Raw genomic sequence first — 17,335 nt, 5'->3', positions numbered from 1 at the left:
GAAGGCCTTGGCGAGTGCTCCAATCTTGAGAATGCCTAACTGGGATTTACTCTTCCATGTGCATATTGATGCATCAAACTTTGCTATTGGGTGTGTTTTAACTCAACCTGGAGAACACAAGCTAGACTACCCCATTAGCTTTGCCAGTCGCCAGTTGAACGATGCTGAGATGAACTACACCACTACGGAGCAAGAAGGGTTGGCAATGATATATGCAGTAAGGAAATTTCGTTATTACCTCCTTGCCACCAAGTTTGTTTTCTATGTAGATCATCAAGCATTGTTGTATCTGGTAAACAATGTTGTTTTCTATGTAGATCATCAAGCATTGTTGTATCTGGTAAACAAACCATGCTCCACAAGAAGAATCACACGATGGCTATTGATTCTTCTTGAGTTTGATTTCACTGTTGTTGTGAGACCTGGCAAAAAACATGTTATGGCTGATCATTTGTCTCGCATACCTAATGGTGAGGCTCCTACGGGGGTTGATGATGACTTACCTGACACTTCCCTGTTCATGGTGGAGACAATGCCTGAATGGAGTGAGAAGATTGTTAACTTTTTGGTTAATGGCTTTCCACCCAAGGAGCTTCGTAAAGATCTAGCTCGAAAGCTAATCAAAGAATGCGAACCCTATTGCCTGATAGCCGGGACTCTTTATAAAAGAGGAAAGGATGACGTTCTTAGGCGTTGTGTCCGAGAGGATGAGTATCTATACATTTTACAAGAGGCACATATGGGCGTAGCCGGTGGTCACTTCTCAGGAGACTTAACTGCGTGAAAGATCTTACAATCAAGGTATTGGTGGCCCACTATGTTCCAAGATGCATCACTCTTTGTGCAGGGTTGCGATGAATGCCAACGATACAAGAAACCCCAGAGGAAAGATCAGATGCCCCTACATCCGATCAAAGTAAACCAACCATTTGAAAAGTGGGGTTTAGACTTTGTAGGTCCAATTAGTCCAGCGGCCCGAAACACACAATCTCGCTATATTATTGTGGCCACTGACTACATGACCAAATGGGCTGAAGCGAAAGCGACACGTAAGGCAAATGCGAGGACAACAGCCAAGTTCCTCTTTGAAAATATAATCACACGGTTCGGTTGTCCTTTTGAACTTGTGAGCGACAATGGGACCCATTTTATAAATGAGGTGATTAAGGAGCTCACAACAAATTTCATGATATCCCATCATAAATCTACTCCTTATTATCCGCAAGCGAATGGCCAAGCCGAGAGTACAAACAAGACATTAATCTCTGTTTTGACAAAGACAGTTGAAGCTCATGGCACGGATTGGGATCTAAAGCTTACGACAGCTTTATGGGCCTATCGTACTGCGTACAAAGTGGCTATTAATTGCACACCATTCAAAATGGTATATGGCCAAGAAGCGGTCATGCCGTGGGAATTTGTCATTCCTAGTCTTCGTGTTGCTACTCAAGAGAGATGGGATGGTAATCCTTTAGCAGAGCGTCTGTATATCCTTGAGCGGCTAAACGAAGAAAGACAATTGGCTGTATACAATGCCCTTGTGGAGAAGGATAGAAGGAAAAAATGGTTTGATCGCCATCTAAAGGACAAGGACATCAAGGTTGGGGATAAAGTCCTGATGTATGGAGTGCGAAACGAAAAGAAGAAGCTCAAATATGCTGGTAAGGGACCATATAGAGTATGTGAAATTACCCCGCAAGGTACCATTAGAGTGGAGACTCTCGACGGAGTTGAAACCATTGGATTCCTTAATGGGAGTAAATTCAAAAGATACTATGACCCTCTGAGCCAAGAGGAGTTACATGCAATCCATCAAAAGAAGGCAGTTAAAGATACAAGCGAGAGTCGAAGCCAAAGAACGTCAACAGCGTGCTAGGCGACAACGAGAAGCCAACTTGGGAATTACGCAAGTATTTTTCGAGGAAGCAGAGGAGGATGCACTGGAATCTGACCCACCTCTAAGATACCCAATTGAGTTACAGAGTCCTTACGGGGAGATGCTGTATAATGCATTATTGGATACAGGAGCTCAACACAATTTGCTATCATATGGCGTGTGGTGTCAATTGGGAAAACCACCTTTATCCAAGAGTTCTATCCAAGTTCAAGGAATCAACAAGAAGAAAACCCTTATCTCAGGAATTCTGCACACTCCGGTTGCTTATGATGACAAGGGAACCCCTTGTAATAGTATCGTCAGAAACCATTTCCTCCATTCGTCAATGGGAGCGTACACTACCATCTCTGCAATTGGATGTGGCCACAAGGGTCATAAAAAGCTATCTGCCCACATCTCAACCTATGACCCGCTGGACAAATTGGTTCCAAGAGGCTGCAACATCATTGCAAATAATATGATCTACCCAAGGAAAGGGGGAGCATGTACTCACGCTCGACATTCTAATGCTTCCTCCTCAACCTTCTCCCCTGACCATGTAATTGCCAAATTCAAGGGGATGTATATATATAGCTTCATACAATTTTTTTTTTAAAAAAACAAAGAAAAGAAAACAAAAAATAGTAAAAAGAGCAAGAGCACAAAAACAAGAGAAATATCCGTATACAATCAAGAACTAGATTGTCCTGTCATAAACCTACTGATGCTATATCTGTGTTTGTAGATATGGCAGATGCCCGATCATCATACACTTCATCCACTCCTACCTTTGGTGAGAGGTATCATCTGTACCTTTCTCAGATATTCCACATGTGCTATCCTGTAATTGAAACTGAATGGGATCATATAGGTACTAGCCAGAGAGGAAAATATTGAGGAATTAGAATGGCTAATTTGCCTATTGACCATGACTGACCCCTACTCCGTAGAGGACATATCCCCGATAGCCCAATGCTTTCCTTTTCCACAAGATGACTATCCTCGCATGGTTACATTTTTTATGAGTTTATGTGGATGGGAAAATGAAAAGGAAATATCTAACAATGATGAATGGACGGATGAAACTCATGGCACTACTGAGGTTGACTTTATTTGTTTGGATGATGCGGATAGAGGCTTAGCCTTAGGGCTAGAGCCAGGACTCTACAACATCCTCTTACCGTATCCTCAGTAGTAGTGTGGTGACTGGTAGGTAGATTAGCGTTTTCAAGTTTTTTCTAGTTTAGATTCCTTAAACAAGTCTTGAAATTTTCACACTGATGTGCCTCTCGAGGTATAGTGCTTGTTAGTTGATTGTACAGGTTGAAAAGTTTGAGGTGGGTTCGCTTTCAAGTCCTGAGACTGCCGCAACGTTCATCAAAATATATCTACATCAAATATATCTACATCAAATTGCAAGCTGTCTCGTCAAATCAAGGAGATCTCCAATTATAGGAGTAATTCTTCCATACCCACTCTCTTTCGTTTTTACTGTTCAATCAATTGCATAAACTATAATGCATGACCACATGGAAATTGTCAATGTACTACTTAGTTTTTGAAGTTGCTTGCATGCTAGTGTAAATCATTAATGAGCTTAACTTTATTGAAGTTGCTTGCATGCTAGTGTAAATCATTAATGAGCTTAACTTTATTGGAAATATTCCTAGGCAGCATGACGTCTTTAGTTCCTCTTGGAATACGATTGTCTTAGGTCTAGGGTCAAACCATCTTAATGTTTAACACCTGGCCATGTGTATGTTGACCTCTAGGACATAGCTATTACCCCTTTGTCGAAAGGATACAAGACAAATTATAGTTCAGGAGCGAAGATCAAAAGAAATAGATTTTAAAAAAAAAGCCTACAATAAATGGCAATACAAGTCTATGATGTGCTTTAATGTTGGCCTATCGCCTTATTGATACTTGGTAGGCGAGGAGTATTCTACTCCAGACCGATGCCTTGGTTGGTAGGGGGTAGCCTTGCCTAAAGTGAGCTAATAGATTCCTGGATAATGCCTTGTGTTAAACATGGTACCAGGATCGATGTTAGTTTTGCCTTAGGAAGGTCGCCATTGTGTGTAAAAATTGTCACGTGCATTAAAAAAAAAATAAAGGCAAAAGGCTCCTGTAACTCTAATGTTTCTTGTGTCCCTAGACTCGTGGTATTAACTTGTTCTTAGAGTAGACACAGTGTGGTCATCTGTTTATTTATTAAGCTTGGTTATTTTCCTTGACTTAGGCCAGTTATAAACCTTGATTAACCTTTGACACCTTGCTTACTCTTGATTTACTTTCAATAATTTTAAACTCCTGTTAATTTGCTACACTAGCTCATTCATGTGACCCTTAAACTAAGTCCTCATAGCAATATCCATTGTGGTCTAACATGCTTGAATTTATACAGTTTATATCTTTTGAATTTATACAGTTTATATCTTTTGAATTCCAGCATACCTTCACTCTACTTCCCTGTTTTGCAGACGGTCTACCACAACAACCCTCTCGAGCTTACCATACCATAGCTTCCGAGGACGGAATCTACATCAGGAAGGGGGGCATGTTAACCCATGAGACGGACATTGAGACGTACTATGTTTTACGTCATTTATTTAAATATTCTAAGTCATGGGCCGGGCTTATCGGCACCATATGTTAAGGATAAAGGGATTGGGTCGCCGATGAGAGGCGCACCTTGAATATCAGTAGGATAAGGGTTAGGATCGGCTGACCGGCCATGTATGGGCATCCAAGTGTGAACGGCCAAGTCACCTATAAGAGTCAAATGTAACTCTAAAATCCTCATTCTCATGTGTTGTGAATACAAGAGTGCTCTTACCTTATCTCCTTGGTTTCCTTCTCCTGCGTGTGTGTGAGAGAGAGAGAGTGAGAGTTAGAGTGAGAGAGCGATCGAGCGCTCTTACCTTATCTCCTTGGTTTCCTTCTCCTGCGTGTGTGTGAGAGAGAGAGAGAGTGAGAGAGCGATCAAGCGCACTGTGTAGCGGCACGGCGGCGGCGGCGAGGCGGTAGAGCGGCGCGACGGCGGCTCCTCCTTCATGGCTGCGACGCGGGAATCCTTCAAGGCGGCAGTTAAGCGGTGAGTGACACACCCTTTGGCATTCTGTTTGAGCTTCCTTCCCTGGTTGTATGCTTGTAGCCATCCGTCGTGGCTCGCATACGGTGTCTGGCAAGACCCCAACTACGACCTGTGCGGCAAAAACGCACAAACTCGGTTTAACCCATGCTTTCATGCAAAAAACAACAGAATGTATGCTCACAGGACATGTTTGATTCGCTCCTACCTTTGTTTAATGGAGGGCAGCCATATGTAGAGCAATTGAATGCTCAACCAAGTGCTGAAATTCAGCCTTTGCAGGTGTCTGGCAAGACCCCAACTACGACCTGTGCGGCAAAAACGCACAAACTCGGTTTAACCCATGCTTTCATGCAAAAAACAACAGAATGTATGCTCACAGGACATGTTTGATTCGCTCCTACCTTTGTTTAATGGAGGGCAGCCATATGTAGAGCAATTGAATGCTCAACCAAGTGCTGAAATTCAGCCTTTGCAGGTGCAAAATCAGCCTTTTGATGAGGCAATTATTGAGGATGTAGTGAATAAGGAGAGAGCAGCCATGGAAGAATCTAGGCGTATGCCAAAATGGCTTGTGCAGACATTGAGGGATAGCAAGGTGGAAGCTCCTTTACCTAGTAGAACTCGCGCAGGTTCTCATCATGCATATTATTCTCATGTGAATCATGTTCTTATTTCTACTTTATGTAATGAGGAGGAACCTGTTTCCTTTGAGGAAGCACAAGATGATGATCATTGGTGGATGCATGCTAGGCAGGATGAGTATAACTCTATACTCAAGAATGACACCTGGTATTTGACAGATCTACCTCATGGGGCAAGAAGTCCATTGGTACTAAGTGGGTTTATAAGTTAAAATGCAAAGCAAATGGTAGCATTGATCACTACAAGGCTAGACTTGTTGCAAAGGGATATGCCCAGCAAAAGGGATATGAGACCTTTGCACCCACATCTCGTATGACTACCATTAGGTGTCTCATTGCTTTGGCAGCACATCATGGGTGGAATGTACATCAGTTGGACATTAAGACTGCATTCTTGAATGGTGATTTACATGAGGAGGTGTATATATCGCAGCCTCTTGGTTTTGATACGAAAGGAGAAGAGTCTAAAGTATGCAAGTTGAAAAATGCTCTTTATGGCCTTAAGCAAGCTCCTAGAGCATGGTATGAGAAGATTCATGCATACTTGGTTGCAAATGATTTTTGCAACAGTCCATCACAGAGTGCCCTCTATGTGAAAAGAGGAGTAAGGACACATTTTTGGTCATCATTCTATATGTTGATGAAATGCTACTCATGGGACTCGATATAGATCAGATTTCAAACTTTAAGGCTGATTTGCAATCATCGTTTGAGATGTCAGATTTGGGGCCCTTGCATTATTATTTGGGGATTCAGTTTATGCAGCACAATGATGGCATTGTTATGCTAAAGTATAAATATATACAGATGCTATTAAAGAGGTTTAATCTTGAAGACTGTAAACATGTGGCTACACCTATTGAGACAGGTACTCGACTTAGTCTTCAAGATGCAGGAGACTCTTTTGATGCTAGTTTGTATCAGAGTAGGCTGTTGGATCCCTTCTTTATGTATGCAACACGAGGCCAGATATACAGTATGCGGTCTCGTAGTTGCGCAGATTTATGCATAGCCCAAGTACAAAGCATTGGCTGGCTGTCAAGCGGGTTTTTTGCTATTTACAGGGGCACTCAGTATTTTGGATTGTTTTATCCAAAGGGGGGTGAGTCACAGCTGCATGCTTTTAGTGATGCAGATTGGGCTGGATATTATGACACACAAGTGTCCACTAGTGGGTTTTGGTTTCACCTTGGTGATTTATATATATCATGGCTTAGCAACAAGAAGCAGCCTACAGTGGCCACGTCCAACTGTGAAGCTGAGTACAGGGTAGTTTTTATAGGTACAGTTGAGTGTGTGTGGCTCAAACATCTTATGGGATTGATTTGTGTGTTGGACAGTCGTCTAGCATTACGATTTTCACTAACAGCTAGAGCGCATTAGCAGTTACGAGGAACCCAGTGTTTCATGCTCACACTAAGCACATTGAGGTGCATTACCACTTTGTCAGGTAAAGAGACTCTGCAACACAGAGATCAGCTTGGTCTATATGCCTACATATGATAACATGGTAGAATTATTCATGAAGGCTCTTCCTCGTGAAAGTTCGAAGCTTTTCGTAAAGCTTTGGGCTTACTGCCTTTTCAAGATTGATCGGCCATACCCTGTACATGTTCACATTATCACTTTAGGGGGGATTTATAGCATTATCTGGTAGTGATGTGTGTGAACACACTTAGGACCACCGGGGTACTTTTTTCCTTGCTAGGAGGTTTTTTCCTTGGACGTTTGTACACCCTCTTATCTACTCATTTTGGGGTGTGTACTTATCTTTTGTATCTGGCACACATTTTTTCATTCTAATCTAGTGAGTTTGTGTGCTCTCAAGCTTCTCTATCTTGTGTGTGTGCATTGTTGCAGCCCTAACCCTAATTCCAACAATTGGAACATTGAGTAATGACAAACCTAAAGTTGTTTTACGACTGCTATTTTTAGCAGTTAATTGAAGCTAGAATCAAATAAGGTTTCCCACACGTATGAACTACATACTGATCTTGCTTGATATTGAATCTTCCTCAAACATGAGGCTTACAAATAGAGATATAAGCCAATGGTAGGTTTATGTGGTAGTATTCATGATTATGCACAAAAGCAAGCATCAAGGCCAATGATCTGTCCACGCCTGATGAATAAGTAGTCTTTTGGATACCGAAATCCTCATAGAGCCTATACACATATTTTTTTATGTCTAACCTACATTCATATCAAATCTAGAACAAATTTGGCATTTTTTGGATACTGTTCAGGTATAACAAAGTAGCCTAGCACCCAATTTTCACATAAAGCCTCTAGGAGCCGGAAAGTCATTTACACCCACCCAGCTTGGAAATGGCCTTGTGATACACAAATGTTCACGAGTTTTTGCATAGGCCTCATACATGCTAGAACCTACAAGAATATCAAATTTAAGGTCCTTTGGAGTGGTTTCATAGCTGACCAACCAAATTAGTTAAGCAATTTTTGCACTATGTACATGCAACACGCCAAGCCCAGTCATGATGCATAATTTTCTGTCCACGCTTGGTTTAAAAAAGGGCTTTCCATGGTCAAGATTCATCAAGGTCATGCACATTAGCTCCTCATACCCACTACCTTAGGCATACCAAGCCTCAGGTCATTCCGGATTAATCTGATATGTTTTCAGGCAGCTGAACAAAGGGTATCTGACACTATTTTCCCATTTACCATGGAAAAAACACACAGATGTCCACACCTGGTATTTTCTACCCCTTACACACTAAAATGATACATTCTCATGTACACAAGTTTACATGCTACATTCTCATGTACACAAGTTTACATGCATACCAAATATGGAGGCAATCTGAGCATGTATGGTGAACTAACTAGCAAAAATTCATGAAATGGGCAGTGGGAACAGATTTCAGGCACGCAAGCCTACTAGCTTGTCCATGCCTGGCCAAATGAAGGGTCTGGCATCATCTGGGCTGGCTATGCCAGCAATAGCTTGGATATGTTAAAATTATACTATGGACTTGCCATATACTAAGCCTTATCAGTTTTTGACAATATTGTCTATATTTTCAGACAAAAGTTGTTTACACTTGGCTAGTAAGAGACCTTATATTTATCCAAATGCTAGAATATTATGCAGAGCCATATATTATTTTCAGACAAAAGTTGTTTACACCTGGCTAGTAAGAGACCTTATATTTATCCAAATGCTAGAATATTATGCAGAGCCATATAACTAGGTAGATTTCAGAGGACTACCAAGTTTGGTTACATTTCGGGCCGTGTCCAAGATCTGACAATTGTAAAAAATGAAAATCAGTCTCATCATGGCCAACAGTTTGTCCACACATGGTAAAAAATGCGCCTTCTACATGTCAGTTTGCTATAGGCATCTATACTTCTTTATCTTTATATACCATACCAACAGACTAGTCCTCGTGTCATAGGCTCCAGGCATAGATTGGCAAATTACATGTTACTGTCTCATCAGATTTCCACGCCTGCTAATTTGAGGATGCAGATAAAGTCAATTAGTATGTGGTTTGACCATAATGTGTCGGACATCTTACAGTTTACAATGTGTCAAATCTTCAACTATTACGATCAGTTGAAGCTACTATAAATAGTAATTCAGTGAAACCAGGTCTGCTTTGGAGGATAACAAAGAAATCTACCCCGAAAGCAAAAACTATGTTCACAACTACGTGGTTGTTGATAGCACATCATACATTCGATGCCTGTAAAAATTTGTATGACATCTGCCCATACAACAACCTACAAATACACAAAATCTCACATGCCATTGGCTAAAATTTAGGCATTCTTGAAACTGCTAAAGTCCTACCCGGACACACTGGTGGACCTGGCCATGTTTACACCTGGTAAATTAAAGCTGCTAATGGAGTCGGATGGATACAAGATTTTGTACCACAGGACAATTCAACATGACCAATGATCCTGCCAAGTCTCATCAAATTTTGACCCTTGGAGAGGCGAGACCTGCTTTATACGGTTGTAAGCTCAATTTAGTATTTAATGGCTTGTTTTTTGGATTAATGATGGTAATTAATATTTTTCAAGATTAATTTATGGCCTTCTTTCACTTCCCACTTTTCGATTGATTTTGGTGATTTTTGGGCTATTTTTTTAGTAATTTTAGCTATTTTACTTAATTTTTTTTATCATTAAATGCTATTTTTGCATGTGCGTTGAGTTTATTATCAAAAATTACTCAATAACTGGCCATAAAGCAGTCAATTGCTTCCCTTCACCCTACCTAATCATCCTTGCATACTTTTTACCCTCGAAGACTTGAATTCTTCACTCGACTGAGCCTGGAATCCTCGTAGCCTGATGGCACACTATGCATGGCCGCATACTGTGATTTCCAGAAGCTTGCATAGAGAAAATCTATTTACTTCTTCACTCTCCTTAGCAAATCCTTGTCTGATGGGTTTTGGGGTAGAAGACACTTTATGGGTTGGATCTCATTATCAGTACTTTCTCTATGATTGAAAGAAGCAAATTGCTAACATAAATTGGTGAGTGTAGAAATCATGTCTACCAAGACTCACGAAAGCTCTACAGCAAGCTCAAAAGCAACTATGAAGAAGAGGAGGCCAAAATTTCCTAATCCGTCTACCTTGGATACTGAAGGATGGGCTGTAAAACACAAATCTTCAAAAACTTGGCTAGGTGATGTGGTCGAAAATGGAGAGAGAGTCCAGGTGCGACTGATGAAATACGGTCCTAACCAGCAAAAATGGGTATTTGTGTACCATTCACCTGTATGCTACTCAATTCTACAAGAGCCTGGAGTACAAGAGAAGCTATGAGCCACTGGACTTGATCATATAGCAAGCTCTTGGTTAGAAGATTATGATCCTATTTAGATTTTGAAATGCCTCAGCATCTATGATGCAAATTTAAATATGGGGATAGTGGACTTGGGAGGTCACAAAGCGGAGGTTGCCATTGATAGAGGACTTATCTTAGAAGCCCTCCATTGATAACTTCACCTTGATACATAAAACTCACAATGGAAAGCTTGGATTTAAGCAGGCACTTAAGGAATTAGCAAAGGTCAAATGCAAGAGTACCTTTTAACGTCATTTCACAAATATCCAGTGCTTATAAAAGCAAGCCAGGCTCTATGCATGCTTTTGCAAGTTAAGTATACAAATAGACATAATAGAATTAAACCAAGACCACTATACATGTTAGTAGCCAAAAAAGAAGATGACTGGGGTTTTCAAATTCACAAGAATCTACAAGCTTACTGTAGAGAACACAAGAATACTATAGCCAATCCATTCTTACTACATAAGATTTTTATCTTTGGAGCAGCAAAGGCACTTGCTGAAAGGGGTCTGCAGATTATACCAACTCCCAGGATGGAAAGTCCAACACAAAAAGAAAGCCGAGTAGGTGTCACGGGACCCTTTTGTACTTCTTGAAGAAATAATTAAAAACTCATAAAATACATCAAAAATTAAAACAAAGACTTAAATTAAATTGAAATCAAATAACATAGCATAACACAAGGCAAGAGAAATAGAATACAATCACCATCGAAATCAAATAACATAGCATAACACAAGGCAAGAGAAATAGAATACAATCACCATCGAAAGTAAAGGATAGAGAATACCACACACAGTATACAAGACTTAAATTGAAATCAAATAACATAGCATAACACAAGGCAAGAGAAATAGAATACAATCACCACCCATCAAAAGTAAAGGATAGAGAATACCACACACAGTAAACCAGATTGGGTGCAATCTCCCCCCCCCCCCTCAAGTGTGTAGCTCCACTTCCACGACTTTAGTATTTTGAGAATTTTATTCATAAAAATAGCCCAAGGAGCTAAGAATAGATGAACGTACAAATTGGGATTGCTTTTTCCCACTTTTGGGGTATTGATTTATATATTTTTAATCATATCAAAATCCCTAAGGTTTGTACATATAAAAAACTTTGCCCAAATATAATTGCTGGGTGGGCCTTGTTACATAAAATAACTTTGTGCACATTTTCATATATAATAATATTGTGCACATTTGCACATTCCTTTAAGCCAATTCTTGCACACATTAAATCAAGCATATTTTTCTTCAATTATTAATTCATCAAAAATATGATAAAATATATACCTATAACAATCCTCCCATTTGAGGAAGCAATTGTCCTTGGTTGTGTAAAGAAAATGCTACAACAACAACAAAATATTGTGCGACACCTAAATTGGTGATCCTTGCACTATTATCAAAGATTCAAATCACAAATAATAATATGATATAGACAAGATCCCTTATGTGTGACACACACATTGCTCACATCACCTATTTCTATAAACATATCCCAATTAATTGCCTAGTGTACAATTAATCCTAATATGATACATTGATAGGCACAAACATACCATATATCCACCACTTGTTTCACTATGATGAGAGTATCATTATGTACACATCATCTAGCATGGTGTGAGTTACCACTTGTACCAATGAGCATGGCACATCAGTTGCATAAACCACTTGTTTCACTTACGACCGTGTGCAGTTGTCAAGCATAGTCCACTTGTTTCACTTGACCATAGTATAGTTGTCAAGCATGGCACTACTTGTTACACTTTAACAACATACACTCGTCAAACATGGTCTCAAGCTATGCCAATACCACTAGGTAATCAATTATGGAGTCACCCACAATACCAATTCACTAGGATGGCACACTAGCATCCGGGCGTCCTTGTATAGCTAAAGGGTGGACATTATGTAGCATCCCTCCTGCTTGGATAAGGAACTGACCTCATATGCTTATTTGCTTATGTGATCAAAGGATATCAATTGTCATATACTATATAAATTCAAGTATGTTCCCTAACAAAAGACATTATATCAAGGACTTCTATGTGTAATAAATTCTAGTATCCCATACCACTAGAAATTATCCCACACAAATGTAGAGATAAGTATGCATCGGAATCCTTCACGCAGGATTAATCTTGTGTCCCATACCACAAGAGATTAATACATAGTGAAAAATTCATAAAGTATAATTCAAGATGGAAGGGCCAGTTCCTTCAAGAAGTTCTACTTTTGATGCATAAAAACTCTCCTTGAGAAATTGTTAAATAATCAAATGCAATAAATATGTTACCTCAAGACTCCCTCAAGAGTCCGAGTAGTCATCGTGGCATTCTTCTTCTTCATCTTCATTGATCATATTGAGTTCTAATGAAATAACCTTTGACTTCCATGGACAATTTGATGCGATGTGTCCAATCTCGTTACACCTGTAACACTTCTTGGAATCATGTTTATTAGCTTTTTGTGAATAATCTCTTTTCTGACTTTTTGCCAGAGAAATAATCATCTAGTTGGCTAATCCATGCAATAAGAACTTGAGCATCCTTCTTGCCATCATAATTTTGGAAAGTGAATGCTTTTCGGCTGATTCGTGAGTCTTTCCTAGAGTTTTGAGCATGTAAGGTAGCTTTAATAGTGTGTCTCACATGATCATTTTCCTCCTCATTTGAGTCAGAAGAATTGGAAGAATCACATTTGCATCTGAGTCAAAAGAACTGAAAGAATCACATTTGCATTTGGCACGTTTGACGTAACGCTCTAATTTACGTCGGAGTTCTCGTTCTCACTGGCAATTTGTTCTTGAAGTGCTAAGATTTGTTCTTGTACCATGGGAAGAATTCATGGGAAGAATGGGTAAAGCAGCCATTGCAACTAAATTAAGACGGAGAGTTTTAACTTATAAATCAGTCACATGAAATGATGGGTTCAATTCCGTCCTCTAAAAGATTTGAGATTTCTAAATTTTCTTTCTGAATTGTTGCCTTTTGTGGGGGGGAGTGATGAGTTCTCTTGTAAAGTTTTCTTTTGAAGAGATGAGAATAAGATTTTTAAAGCCTTTTAGCAAAAACTTGCTTTAAAAGAAGCTATGGGGTTTCTCTCTTCTCTAAGAGAAATTATGAAGTTTCTCTCTTGAGTTTTTTGGTCACAAGAATGTGCTAAAAAGAGAGAAAGGTAGATGGGATAAGGTATATATATATATATATATGTATATATATATATATATATTCTAAAGCTTGTTATATAAAGCTTATCAAAGCTTCTTCTTTTTTTGTTTAACAAAGCTTTTAAATCAATGCAAGCTTTATTAATAAAAGCTTACAAAGATTTTATCTAAATAACCAATGTAGCTTTTATTAGCAAAAGCTTATAAAGCTTTTGTGGGCCAATCAGCGCAAATCGGTGCAAACAACCCGCTTTTTCCCGGAAACACGCAGCATCGCCCGTGGATGATTTTTGAGAGAAATTTTTTTCCCGTAGAGGTGATAACCTGGTCTTCGTCAAGGGAGAGGAGTGAAGAACCAAAAAGAAGCAGATACATCTCAAGAAGAAGTTGAGGTACCACCGGCTCAATAATTAGCAGATGAAAGGAAAAAATGGTCACATAATGCTCAATGTGTAGTATATGAATTGGACCAGTTGTTTTGGAGTTTGAAGGCCAGCTTAGAAGCAACCCGAGAAGCACTTGCTATTGATGCAAAATCTACAGCAGTCATTGTGACCCTAATTCAAGATTGTGAGACAAAGTAAAAAGGTGGGAATTGAAATACATATTCTTTTCATGAACATGGAGCAACAGATGCTAGGCACTCAAGATATATTTCATCAAGAAAGGGAGCACTGGGAAAGTAGGAAGGAAGTGGTTGTTAAGCAGGTATGAAACTTGGAATACACTTTGGGAAGAATCAGAGAAGAAAGGCCTTGCAGTATCTAGGATATTGGCTTGACAGACAATTACTTTCTTCAGTCAACACCAGTGGCACCCAAGAACATTTACACAACAGTTAAAATGCTACTAAGCTACTTGAATGTGTCAATAATTACCTTGTAGTTAAATTTTTAGGACTTGACATGAGAAAATATGTAGATCTTAATGTCATATCTGTCACATTATGCTGTGCCCAGTCTAGTCTTTGGTTTGTTCTTTGGTTATTTACAGGGTGCAAGATTTTAGAAATTATTTGCTCTTGCCTATGCATCCATTTGTCCTATGCATCCATTTGCCTATGCATCCATTTGTCCTCAATTTCAAAGCCTGGGCCAGGAACATTATGCTCACACAGGTATGGAATGAGAGTGATCCATCATTAGAATTGTCGGCTCCCCCTAAATTATACAATTTTCAAAGTTGCTCAACATGGATTGAAGATAGTGTGTGGTGGTTAGAAGTGTATGATGTGCAAGAAGTGAGGACTGTCTACTAGAACTTGCTAGGTAGGAATAACTCTTTTTACCATCCCTTGGGATTTGTCAAACTGCTCTACAACATACACAACTATTTAAAGAATATGCTTTCAGATGATGCTTATACAGGAGTCTATGTTGATTTGGTCAATTATCCACAAGTAGACACACAAGAAATCCACACGTTGCAAAATAAATATCATGGCCTCTAGAATCTTCCAAGAAGCCTCCTTGCTTTATAGATTCAAATCACTTATCTATACATGCATTGTTCAACTAGCACCCTTGTAGAAATGTTGGGATCAGCTGTTTGTTCCTCTTCCATAAATGCTTCTTCCTCCCACCATCTGTCAGTCTCTAGAAAGTCATAATCGTGATGTTTCTCTCCTCTTGGCACATAAGGCACAATTTCTAAGCCACTTGTACATTGTGAAAGAGCCGGAGATTCTAGTGTTTAAGGACATTCCCATGGCAACTGACAGTATTAAGTAAATATTTGCAGGAGAGGATGTCTTTGAGTGACTGCTTGGAAGTGATCAAAGAAGGGAATCCATGGTTACAGTCCCAACTATTTTTTCAAGCATTAATGAAGGTAACCACTTTTAACCCTACTTGTCCTTATGATCCTTCTCTTGGAGTACATACTCATACAACCAAAATGATTGAAAAAGGGCCATACTTAGCTTATCCACCTATGGGTAATATGAAAGAACACATAGAAAAGCATAGATGGAAGGCTACAGATTTATGGGTGCCCATAGCCAATTAAACACCTATGGGTAATATGAAAGAACACATAGAAAAGCATAGATGGAAGGCTACAGATTTATGGGTGCCCATAGCCAATTAAACACAGTTCAAGAACCCTCATCTAGCTGACCTATTGGATGTGCAAATAGTGGGATTTCTTATAGAGCATGCATTTGATAGTAAAAGAAAGATCATCCAATATAAGGAAGAGGTGGATATGCTTTACCGCCAAAGTACAGTGAAAAGAATTAGGGATGGGAAGGTGAAAAGAATTAGGGATGGGAAGGTGAAAAGAATCAGGGATGGGAGGGTGAACAACCTAAATGGCGGCAAAAATGCTTATAGGTAGAACAATATACCTATACTTACTTCCACTCCCCATGCAGATTAAGGGTTGATCCATGTTATATGCCATATCCTAGACGATGGACAAGGAAGGAACTCACAGATAATAGGGACATGAATCCTCACTGTATCTTTAATTATCCAAAGTTCAAACCCTCTACCTTCAAAATGATCCAGGAAATGTGCCAACATGTGAAGGTCTTCTATTATGCATGGAGGAAGATTCCAGATCCTGCATTTGTGGCTACCATCAGGTTCATACATTTATTGATCACGCTCACAAATGTGCCTCACAATGGTACAAGATGGGGAGCTCAAGACACTTACTTTATGATCTTAATAAAGGGCCTAACTCAGATCAAGCAGCTTTCTACTTCCATCGTCTCAGATTTTTGCCTAGACATATGTTGTGTGATTTTGAGACTATGGTGGATACAGAATTCTGCCCCCCCTCCCCCCCCCTACAAGGCATTTAGAAGAACACAATATTCCTTAGAGCTGTGACAACTACATTGGCAAGTATCTACCAATCATTCTCTCTAAAACTGAATACAGAGTACTCATGCACAAATTGTAAATATTAGTCAGAGTCGCCTTCTATCTTGTTGGGCAGAGGGCATAGTCCTTTTCTTATTTTATTAAAAAAACCAACAAAAAAACCTAAAAATATATTCTCGCTAGTGGTCTTCCCAACCATTAGCATAGTCCTGCTTGTTAAGGGTCGCCTAAGATTTTTCAATCAAAGGCATAGTCCAGCATCGAGTCATGCATTGGCACATTGTATATATGCACTCACTTTTACTACCATTTTATTATTATTATTATTATTATTATTATTTTCATTTATTAAGAGAGAGAGAGAGAGAGAGAGATGAGATTCCTTTGAAATCTTGCCAGCAAAACAACCCTTCAAGTACATCTTCGGATAGGGGGACCTTGGCGGTTGGTAACACTAGCCCAAGGTATAACCTATCACTTGAAGAACCCATTAATATGCTTTACTTGCACAACATTTCGTTTTCTTTTCATGACGCATATAGGTGCTTGCATTTTTTAAGTGCATGCATTAGGCACTCTTTGTTTGTTTCTACCTGTGCACCTGCATTGCACTTGACATCTGAAACCTCGTCCTCAGCAAAAGCCACTCCACATATTTATCATTACCTTGGAAGCTAACATTTACAGCCAACCAATCTAGTTGCATCTACTAAGGTTCGTGGCGTGCTTCATCATTAACACGTGGACAAACTTTCAAGTCAAACTTCCATGTCCACAACTCCGCGCGGGTGCCCAATCACTTAATAAGTTTGTATAAAGGATAACTCATCTAATGAGAATGGACACTTCCCTTGTGTGAGAATAGAGAGCTCTT

The sequence above is a fragment of the Cibotium barometz genome, chromosome 47, assembly GCF_041138505.1.
Source record: "Cibotium barometz isolate CiBa-2024 chromosome 47, ASM4113850v1, whole genome shotgun sequence".
NCBI classification, from domain to species: Eukaryota; Viridiplantae; Streptophyta; class Polypodiopsida; order Cyatheales; family Cibotiaceae; genus Cibotium; species Cibotium barometz.
The sequence above is the reverse complement of the archived record's forward strand: the minus strand, read 5'-3'. Positions refer to the sequence as shown.